The following is a 10,533-nucleotide window of genomic DNA, read 5'->3' as shown; positions in this document are numbered from 1 at the left end:
ATTAGGTAGGGGTCTGTTCGCAGGAGGGGTATTATTTGGGTGTCTGTTCGCAGGAGGGATATTAGGAGGGAGTCTATTCGCAGGAGGGTTATTAGATGGGGTCTGTTCACAGGAGGGGTATTAGATGGGAGTCTGTTCTCAAGAGGGGTATTAGATGGGAGTGTGTTCTCAAGAGGGTTATTAGATGGATGTATGTTCGCAGGAGGGATATTCGATGGGGGTCTGTTCGCAGGAGGGGTATTAAATGGGGGTCTGTTCGCAGGAGGGGTATTAGATGGGGGTCTGTTCGCAGGAGGGTTATTAGATGGTGGTCTGTTCGCAGGATGGGTATTAGATGCGTGTCTGATCGCAGGATGGTTATTAGATGGGGGTCTGTTCACAGGAGGGGTATTAGATGGGAGTCTGTTCTCAAGAGGGGTATTAGATGGGAGTCTGTTCTCAAGAGGGGTATTAGATGGGGGTCTGTTCGCAGGAGGGGTATTAGATGGGGATCTTTTCACATGAGGGGTATTAGATGGGGGTCTGTTCGCAGGATGGGTATTAGATGGGGGTCTGTTCACAGGAGGGGTATTAGATGGGAGTCCGTTCACAGGAGGGGTATTAGATTTGTGTCCGTTCACAGGAGGGGTATTAGATGGGGGTCAGTTCACAGGAGGGGTATTAGATGGGGGTCTGTTCACAGGAGGGGTATTAGATGGGGGTCTGTTCACAGGAGGGGCATTAGATGGGAGTCAGTTCACAGGATGGGTATTAGATGGGGGTCTGTTCACTGGAGGGGTATTAGTTGTGATTCTGTTCACAGGAGGGGTATTAGATGGGAGTCTGTTCACAGGAGGGGTATTAGATGGGAGTCTGTTCACAGGAGGGGTATTAGATGGGAGTCTGTTCACAGGAGGGTTATTAGATGGGAGTCTGTTCACAGGAGGGGTATTAGATAGGGGTCTGTTCACAGGAGGGGTATTAGATGGGAGTCTGTTCACAGGAGGGGTATTAGATGGGAGTCTGTTCGCAGGAGGGGTATTAGATGGGAGTCTGTTCGCAGGAGGGTTACTAGATGGGAGTCTGTTCGCAGGAGGGTTATTAGATGGGAGTCTTTTCGCAGGAGGGGTATTAAATGGGAGTCTGTTCGCAGGAGGGGTATTAGATGGGATATTAGATGGGAGTCTGTTCGCAGGAGGGGTATTAGATGGGAGTCTGTTCGCAGGAGGGGTATTAGATGGGAGTCTGTTCTCAGGTGGGTTATTAGATGGGAGTCTGTTCTCAGGAGGGGTATTAGATGGAAGTCTGTTCTCAGGAGGGGTATTAGATGGGAGTCTGTTCTCAGGAGGGATATTAGATGGGAGTCTGTTCTCAGGAGGGGTATTAGATGGGAGTCTGTTCTCAGGAGGTGTATTAGATGGGAGTCTGTTCTCAGGAGGGGTATTAGATGGGGGTCTGTTCACAGGAGGGGTAATAGATGGGGGTCTGTTCACAGGAGAGGTATTAGATGGGGTTTTGTTCACAGGAGGGGTATTAGGTGGAGGTCTGTTCACAGGAGGGGTATTAGATGGGGGTCTGTTCACAGGAGGGGCATTAGATGGGGGTCTGTTCGCAGGAGGGGTATTAGGTGGGGGTCTGTTCGCAGGAGGGGTATTAGGTGGGGGTCTGTTCGCAGGAGTAGTATGAGGTGGGGGTCTGTTCGCAGGAGGGGCATGAGGTGTGGGTCAGATCGCAAGAGGGGTATTAGGTGGGGGTCTGTTTTTTTTTTTTTAGAATATTACAGCGCAGTACAGGCCCTTCGGCCCTCGATGTTGCACCGATCATCTGACCTACACTATTCCATTTACATCCATATGTCTATCCAATGACCACTTAAATGCCCTTAAAGTTGGCGAGTCTACTACTGTTGCAGGCAGGGCGTTCCACGCCCCTACTACTCTCTGCGTAAAGAAACTACCTCTGACATCTGTCCTATATCTTTCACCCCTCAACTTAAAGCTATGTCCCCTCGTGTTTGCCATCCTCATCCGAGGAAAAAGACTCTCACTATCCACCCTATCTAACCCTCTGATTATCTTGTATGTCTCTATTAAGTCACCTCTCCTCCTCCTTCTCTCTAACGAAAACAACCCCAAGTCCCTCAGCCTTTCCTCGTAAGACCTTCCTTCCATACCAGGCAACATCCTAGTAAATCTCCTCTGCACCCTTTCCAAAGCTTCGACATCCTTCCTATAATGCGGTGACCAGAACTGCACGCAATACTCCAGGTGCGGCCTCACCAGAGTTTTGTACAGCTGCATCATGACCCCGTGGCTCTGAAACTCGATCCCCCTACTAATAAAGGCTAACACACCATATGCCTTCTTAACAGCCCTATTAACCTGGGTAGCAACTTTCAGGGATTTATGTACCTGGATACCAAGATCTCTCTGCTCATCTACACTACCAAGAATCTTCCCATTAGCCCAGTACTCTGCATTGCTGTTACTCCTTCCAAAGTGAATCACCTCACACTTCTCCGCATTAAACTCCATTTGCCATCTCTCAGCCCAGCTCTGCAGCCTATCTATGTCCCTCTGTACCCTACAACACCCTTCGACACTATCCACAACTCCACCGACCTTCGTGTCATCCGCAAATTTACTAACCCACCCTTCTACACCCTCATCCAGGTCGTTTATAAAAATGACGAACAGCAGTGGCCCCAAAACAGAACCTTGCGGTACACCACTAGTAACTAAACTCCAGGATGAACATTTGCCATCAACCATCACCCTCTCTCTTCTTTCAGCTAGCCAATTTCTGATCCAAAGCTCTAAATCACCTTCAACCCCATACTTGCGTATTTTCTGCAATAGCCTACCGTGGGGAACCTTATCAAACGCCTTACTGAAATCCATATACACCATATCCACGGCTTTACCCTCATCCACCTGTTTGGTCACCTTCTCGAAAAACTCAATAAGGTTCGCAGGAGGGGTTTTAGGTGGTGGTCTGTTCTCAAGAGGGGTATTAGATGGGAGTCTGTTCTCAAGAGGGGTATTAGAGGGGGGTCTGTTCGCAGGAGGGGTATTAGATGGGGATCTTCTCACATGAGGGGTATTAGATGGGGGTCTGTTCGCAGGATGGGTATTAGATGGGGGTCTGTTCACAGGAGGGGTATTAGATGGGAGTCCGTTCACAGGAGGGGTATTAGATGTGTGTCCGTTCACAGGAGGGGTATTAGATGGAGGTCAGTTCACAGGAGGGGTATTGGATGGGGGTCTGTTCACAGGAGGGGTATTAGATGGGTGTCTGTTCACAGGAGGGGTATTAGATGGGAGTCAGTTCACAGGATGGGTATTAGATGGGGGTCTGTTCACTGGAGGGGTATTAGATGGCATTCTGTTCACAGGAGGGGCATTAGATGGGAGTCTGTTCACAGGAGGGGTATTAGATGGGAGTCTGTTCACAGGAGGGGTATTAGATGGGAGTCTGTTCACAGGAGGGGTATTAGATGGGAGTCTGTTCACAGGAGGGGTATTAGGTAGGGGTCTGTTTACAGGAGGGGTATTAGATGGGAGTCTGTTCGCAGGAGGGGTATTAGATGGGAGTCTGTTCGCAGGAGGGGTATTAGATGGGAGTCTTTTCGCAGGAGGGGTACTAGATGGGAGTTTGTTCGCAGGAGGGGTATTAGATGGGAGTCTGTTCGCAGGAGGGGTGTTAGATGGGAGTCTGTTCGCAGGAGGGGTATTAGATGGGAGTCTGTTCTCAGGTGGGGTATTAGATGGGAGTCTGTTCTCAGGAGGGGTATAAGATGGGAGTCTGTTCTCAGGAGGGGTATTAGATGGGAGTCTGTTCTCAGGAGGGATATTAGATGGGAGTCTGTTCTCAGGAGGGGTATTAGATTGGAGTCTGTTCTCAGGAGGTGTATTAGATGGGAGTCTGTTCTCAGGAGGGGTATTAGATGGGGGTCTGTTCACAGGAGGGGTAATAGATGTGGGTCTGTTCACAGTAGGGGTATTAGATGGGGGTTTATTCACAGGAGGGGTATTAGGTGGGGGTCTGTTCACAGGAGGGGTATTAGATGGGGGTCTGTTCACAGGAGGGGCTTTAGATGGGGGTCTGTTCGCAGGAGGCGCATTAGATGGGGGTTCTTTCGCAAGACGGGTATAAGGTGCGAGACTGTTCGCAGGAGGGGTATTAGGAGGGGGTCTGTTCGCAGGAGGGGCATTAGATGGGAGTCTGTTCTCAGGAGGGTTACTAGATGGGAGTCTGTTCTCAGGAGGGGTATTAGATGGGGGTCTGTTCACAGGAGGGGTATTAAATGGGGGTTTGTTCACAGGAGGGGTATAGATGGGGGTCTGTTCACAGGAGGGTATTAGATGGGGGTCTGTTCACAGGAGGGGTATTAGATGGGGTTCTGTTCGCAGGAGGCGTATTAGATGGGGGTCTGTTCGCAGGAGGGGTATTAGGTGGGGGTCTGTTCGCAGGAGGGGTATGAGGTGGGGTCTGTTCGCAGGAGGGGTATGAGGTGGGGGTCTGTTCGCAGGAGGGGTATTAGGTGGGGGTCTGTTCGCAGGAGGGGTATTAGGTGGGTGGCTGTTCGCAGGAGGGATATTAGGTGGGAGTCTATTCGCAGGAGGGTTATTAGATGGGGGTCTGTTCACAGGAGGGGTATTAGATGGGAGTCTGTTCTCAAGAGTGGTATTAGATGGGAGTGTGTTCTCAAGAGGGGTATTAGATGGGGGTCTGTTCGCAGGAGGGATATTCGATGGGGGTCTGTTCGCAGGAGGGGTATTAGTTGGGGGTCTGTTCGCACAAGGGGTATTAGATGGGTGTCTGTTCGCAGGAGGGTTATTAGATGGTGGTCTGTTCGCAGGATGGGTATTAGATGGGGGTCTGTTCGCAGGAGGGGTATTAGATGGGGGTCTGTTCGCAGGAGGGGTATTAGATGGGGATCTTTTCACATGAGGGGTGTTAAATGGGAGTAAGTTCGCAGGATGGGTATTAGATGGGTGTCTGTTCGCAGGAGGGTTATTAGATGGGTGTCCGTTCACAGGAGGGGTATTAGATGTGTGTCCATTCACTGGAGGGGTATTAGATGGGGGTCAGTTCACAGGAGGTGTATTAGATGGGGGTCTGTTCGCAGGAGGGGAATTAGATGGGGGTCTGTTCGCAGGATGGGTATTAGATGGGGGTCTGTTCACAGGAGGGGTATTAGATGGGGGTCTGTTTGCAGGAGGGGTTTTAGATGTGGATCTTTTCACATGAGGGGTATTAGATGGGGGTCTGTTCGCACGATGGGTATTAGATGGTGGTCTGTTCACAGGAGGGGTATTAGATGGGAGTCTGTTCTCAGGAGGGGTATGAGATGGGAGTCTGTTCTCAGGAGGGGTATTAGATGTGGGTCTGTTCACAGGAGGGGTATTAGAAGGGGGTCTGTTCACAGGAGGGGTATTAGATGAGGGTTTGTTCACAGGAGGGGTCTTAGATGGGGGTCTGTTCACAGGAGGGGTAATTGATATGGGTCTCTTCACAGGAGGGGTATTAGATGGGGGTCTGTTCGCAGGAGGCGTATTAGATGGGGTTCTGTTCGCAGGAGGGGTATTAGGTGGGGCTCTGTTCGCAGGAGGGGTATGAGGTGGGGGGTCTGTTCGCAGGAGGGGTACGAGGTGGGGGTCTGTTCGCAGGAGGGGTATTAGGTAGGGGTCTGTTCGCAGGAGGGGTATTATTTGGGTGTCTGTTCGCAGGAGGGATATTAGGTGGGAGTCTATTCGCAGGAGGGATATTAGATGGGGTCTGTTCACAGGAGGGGTATTAGATGGGGGTCAGTTCACAGGAGGGGTATTAGATGGGGGTCTGTTCGCAGGAGGGGAATTAGATGGGTGTCTGATCGCAGGATGGTTATTAGATGGGGGTCTGTTCTCAGCAGGGGTATTAGTTGGGAGTCTGTTCTCAGGAGGAGTATTAGATGAGAGTCAGTTTTCAGGAGGGATATTAGATGGGAGTCTGTTCTCAGGAGGGGTATTTGATGGGAGTCTGTTCTCAGGAGGGGTATTAGATGGGAGTCTGTTCTCAGGAGGGGTATTAGATGTGGGTCTGTTCACAGGAGGGGTATTAGAAGGGGGTCTGTTCACAGGAGGGGTATTAGATGAGGGTTTGTTCACAGGAGGGGTATTAGATGAGGGTTTGTTCACAGGAGGGGTATTAGATGGGGGTCTGTTCACAGGAGGGGTATTAGATGGGGGTCTCTTCACAGGAGGGGTATTAGATGGGGGTCTGTTCGCAGGAGGCGTATTAGATGGGGTTCTGTTCGCAGGAGGGGTATTAGGTGGGGGTCTGTCCGCAGGAGGGGTATTAGGTGGGGCTCTGTGCGCAGGAGGGGTATGAGGTGGGGGGTCTGTTCGCAGGAGGGGTACGAGGTGGGGGTCTGTTCGCAGGAGGGGTATTAGGTAGGGGTCTGTTCGCAGGAGGGGTATTATTTGGGTGTCTGTTCGCAGGAGGGATATTAGGAGGGAGTCTATTCGCAGGAGGGTTATTAGATGGGGTCTGTTCACAGGAGGGGTATTAGATGGGAGTCTGTTCTCAAGAGGGGTATTAGATGGGAGTGTGTTCTCAAGAGGGTTATTAGATGGATGTATGTTCGCAGGAGGGATATTCGATGGGGGTCTGTTCGCAGGAGGGGTATTAAATGGGGGTCTGTTCGCAGGAGGGGTATTAGATGGGGGTCTGTTCGCAGGAGGGTTATTAGATGGTGGTCTGTTCGCAGGATGGGTATTAGATGCGTGTCTGATCGCAGGATGGTTATTAGATGGGGGTCTGTTCACAGGAGGGGTATTAGATGGGAGTCTGTTCTCAAGAGGGGTATTAGATGGGAGTCTGTTCTCAAGAGGGGTATTAGATGGGGGTCTGTTCGCAGGAGGGGTATTAGATGGGGATCTTTTCACATGAGGGGTATTAGATGGGGGTCTGTTCGCAGGATGGGTATTAGATGGGGGTCTGTTCACAGGAGGGGTATTAGATGGGAGTCCGTTCACAGGAGGGGTATTAGATTTGTGTCCGTTCACAGGAGGGGTATTAGATGGGGGTCAGTTCACAGGAGGGGTATTAGATGGGGGTCTGTTCACAGGAGGGGTATTAGATGGGGGTCTGTTCACAGGAGGGGCATTAGATGGGAGTCAGTTCACAGGATGGGTATTAGATGGGGGTCTGTTCACTGGAGGGGTATTAGTTGTGATTCTGTTCACAGGAGGGGTATTAGATGGGAGTCTGTTCACAGGAGGGGTATTAGATGGGAGTCTGTTCACAGGAGGGGTATTAGATGGGAGTCTGTTCACAGGAGGGTTATTAGATGGGAGTCTGTTCACAGGAGGGGTATTAGATAGGGGTCTGTTCACAGGAGGGGTATTAGATGGGAGTCTGTTCACAGGAGGGGTATTAGATGGGAGTCTGTTCGCAGGAGGGGTATTAGATGGGAGTCTGTTCGCAGGAGGGTTACTAGATGGGAGTCTGTTCGCAGGAGGGTTATTAGATGGGAGTCTTTTCGCAGGAGGGGTATTAAATGGGAGTCTGTTCGCAGGAGGGGTATTAGATGGGATATTAGATGGGAGTCTGTTCGCAGGAGGGGTATTAGATGGGAGTCTGTTCGCAGGAGGGGTATTAGATGGGAGTCTGTTCTCAGGTGGGTTATTAGATGGGAGTCTGTTCTCAGGAGGGGTATTAGATGGAAGTCTGTTCTCAGGAGGGGTATTAGATGGGAGTCTGTTCTCCGGAGGGATATTAGATGGGAGTCTGTTCTCAGGAGGGGTATTAGATGGGAGTCTGTTCTCAGGAGGTGTATTAGATGGGAGTCTGTTCTCAGGAGGGGTATTAGATGGGGGTCTGTTCACAGGAGGGGTAATAGATGGGGGTCTGTTCACAGGAGAGGTATTAGATGGGGTTTTGTTCACAGGAGGGGTATTAGGTGGAGGTCTGTTCACAGGAGGGGTATTAGATGGGGGTCTGTTCACAGGAGGGGCATTAGATGGGGGTCTGTTCGCAGGAGGGGTATTAGGTGGGGGTCTGTTCGCAGGAGGGGTATTAGGTGGGGGTCTGTTCGCAGGAGTAGTATGAGGTGGGGGTCTGTTCGCAGGAGGGGCATGAGGTGTGGGTCAGATCGCAAGAGGGGTATTAGGTGGGGGTCTGTTTTTTTTTTAGAATATTACAGCGCAGTACAGGCCCTTCGGCCCTCGATGTTGCACCGATCATCTGACCTACACTATTCCATTTACATCCATATGTCTATCCAATGACCACTTAAATGCCCTTAAAGTTGGCGAGTCTACTACTGTTGCAGGCAGGGCGTTCCACGCCCCTACTACTCTCGGCATAAAGAAACTACCTCTGACATCTGTCCTATATCTTTCACCCCTCAACTTAAAGCTATGTCCCCTCGTGTTTGCCATCCTCATCCGAGGAAAAAGACTCTCACTATCCACCCTATCTAACCCTCTGATTATCTTGTATGTCTCTATTAAGTCACCTCTCCTCCTCCTTCTCTCTAACGAAAACAGCCCCAAGTCCCTCAGCCTTTCCTCGTAAGACCTTCCTTCCATACCAGGCAACATCCTAGTAAATCTCCTCTGCACCCTTTCCAAAGCTTCGACATCCTTCCTATAATGCGGTGACCAGAACTGCACGCAATACTCCAGGTGCGGCCTCACCAGAGTTTTGTACAGCTGCATCATGACCCCGTGGCTCTGAAACTCGATCCCCCTACTAATAAAGGCTAACACACCATATGCCTTCTTAACAGCCCTATTAACCTGGGTAGCAACTTTCAGGGATTTATGTACCTGGATACCAAGATCTCTCTGCTCATCTACACTACCAAGAATCTTCCCATTAGCCCAGTACTCTGCATTGCTGTTACTCCTTCCAAAGTGAATCACCTCACACTTCTCCGCATTAAACTCCATTTGCCATCTCTCAGCCCAGCTCTGCAGCCTATCTATGTCCCTCTGTACCCTACAACACCCTTCGACACTATCCACAACTCCACCGACCTTCGTGTCATCCGCAAATTTACTAACCCACCCTTCTACACCCTCATCCAGGTCGTTTATAAAAATGACGAACAGCAGTGGCCCCAAAACAGAACCTTGCGGTACACCACTAGTAACTAAACTCCAGGATGAACATTTGCCATCAACCATCACCCTCTGTCTTCTTTCAGCTAGCCAATTTCTGATCCAAAGCTCTAAATCACCTTCAACCCCATACTTGCGTATTTTCTGCAATAGCCTACCGTGGGGAACCTTATCAAACGCCTTACTGAAATCCATATACACCATATCCACGGCTTTACCCTCATCCACCTGTTTGGTCACCTTCTCGAAAAACTCAATAAGGTTCGCAGGAGGGGTTTTAGGTGGTGGTCTGTTCTCAAGAGGGGTATTAGATGGGAGTCTGTTCTCAAGAGGGGTATTAGAGGGGGGTCTGTTCGCAGGAGGGGTATTAGATGGGGATCTTCTCACATGAGGGGTATTAGATGGGGGTCTGTTCGCAGGATGGGTATTAGATGGGGGTCTGTTCACAGGAGGGGTATTAGATGGGAGTCCGTTCACAGGAGGGGTATTAGATGTGTGTCCGTTCACAGGAGGGGTATTAGATGGAGGTCAGTTCACAGGAGGGGTATTGGATGGGGGTCTGTTCACAGGAGGGGTATTAGATGGGTGTCTGTTCACAGGAGGGGTATTAGATGGGAGTCAGTTCACAGGATGGGTATTAGATGGGGGTCTGTTCACTGGAGGGGTATTAGATGGCATTCTGTTCACAGGAGGGGCATTAGATGGGAGTCTGTTCACAGGAGGGGTATTAGATGGGAGTCTGTTCACAGGAGGGGTATTAGATGGGAGTCTGTTCACAGGAGGGGTATTAGATGGGAGTCTGTTCACAGGAGGGGTATTAGGTAGGGGTCTGTTTACAGGAGGGGTATTAGATGGGAGTCTGTTCGCAGGAGGGGTATTAGATGGGAGTCTGTTCGCAGGAGGGGTATTAGATGGGAGTCTTTTCGCAGGAGGGGTACTAGATGGGAGTTTGTTCGCAGGAGGGGTATTAGATGGGAGTCTGTTCGCAGGAGGGGTGTTAGATGGGAGTCTGTTCGCAGGAGGGGTATTAGATGGGAGTCTGTTCTCAGGTGGGGTATTAGATGGGAGTCTGTTCTCAGGAGGGGTATTAGATGGGAGTCTGTTCTCAGGAGGGGTATTAGATGGGAGTCTGTTCTCAGGAGGGATATTAGATGGGAGTCTGTTCTCAGGAGGGGTATTAGATTGGAGTCTGTTCTCAGGAGGTGTATTAGATGGGAGTCTGTTCTCAGGAGGGGTATTAGATGGGGGTCTGTTCACAGGAGGGGTAATAGATGTGGGTCTGTTCACAGTAGGGGTATTAGATGGGGGTTTATTCACAGGAGGGGTATTAGGTGGGGGTCTGTTCACAGGAGGGGTATTAGATGGGGGTCTGTTCACAGGAGGGGCTTTAGATGGGGGTCTGTTCGCTGGAGGCGCATTAGATGGGGGTTCTTTCGCAAGACGG

The sequence above is a fragment of the Heterodontus francisci genome, unplaced genomic scaffold (assembly GCF_036365525.1).
Source record: "Heterodontus francisci isolate sHetFra1 unplaced genomic scaffold, sHetFra1.hap1 HAP1_SCAFFOLD_62_2, whole genome shotgun sequence".
Taxonomy (NCBI): domain Eukaryota; kingdom Metazoa; phylum Chordata; class Chondrichthyes; order Heterodontiformes; family Heterodontidae; genus Heterodontus; species Heterodontus francisci.
The sequence above is the reverse complement of the archived record's forward strand: the minus strand, read 5'-3'. Positions refer to the sequence as shown.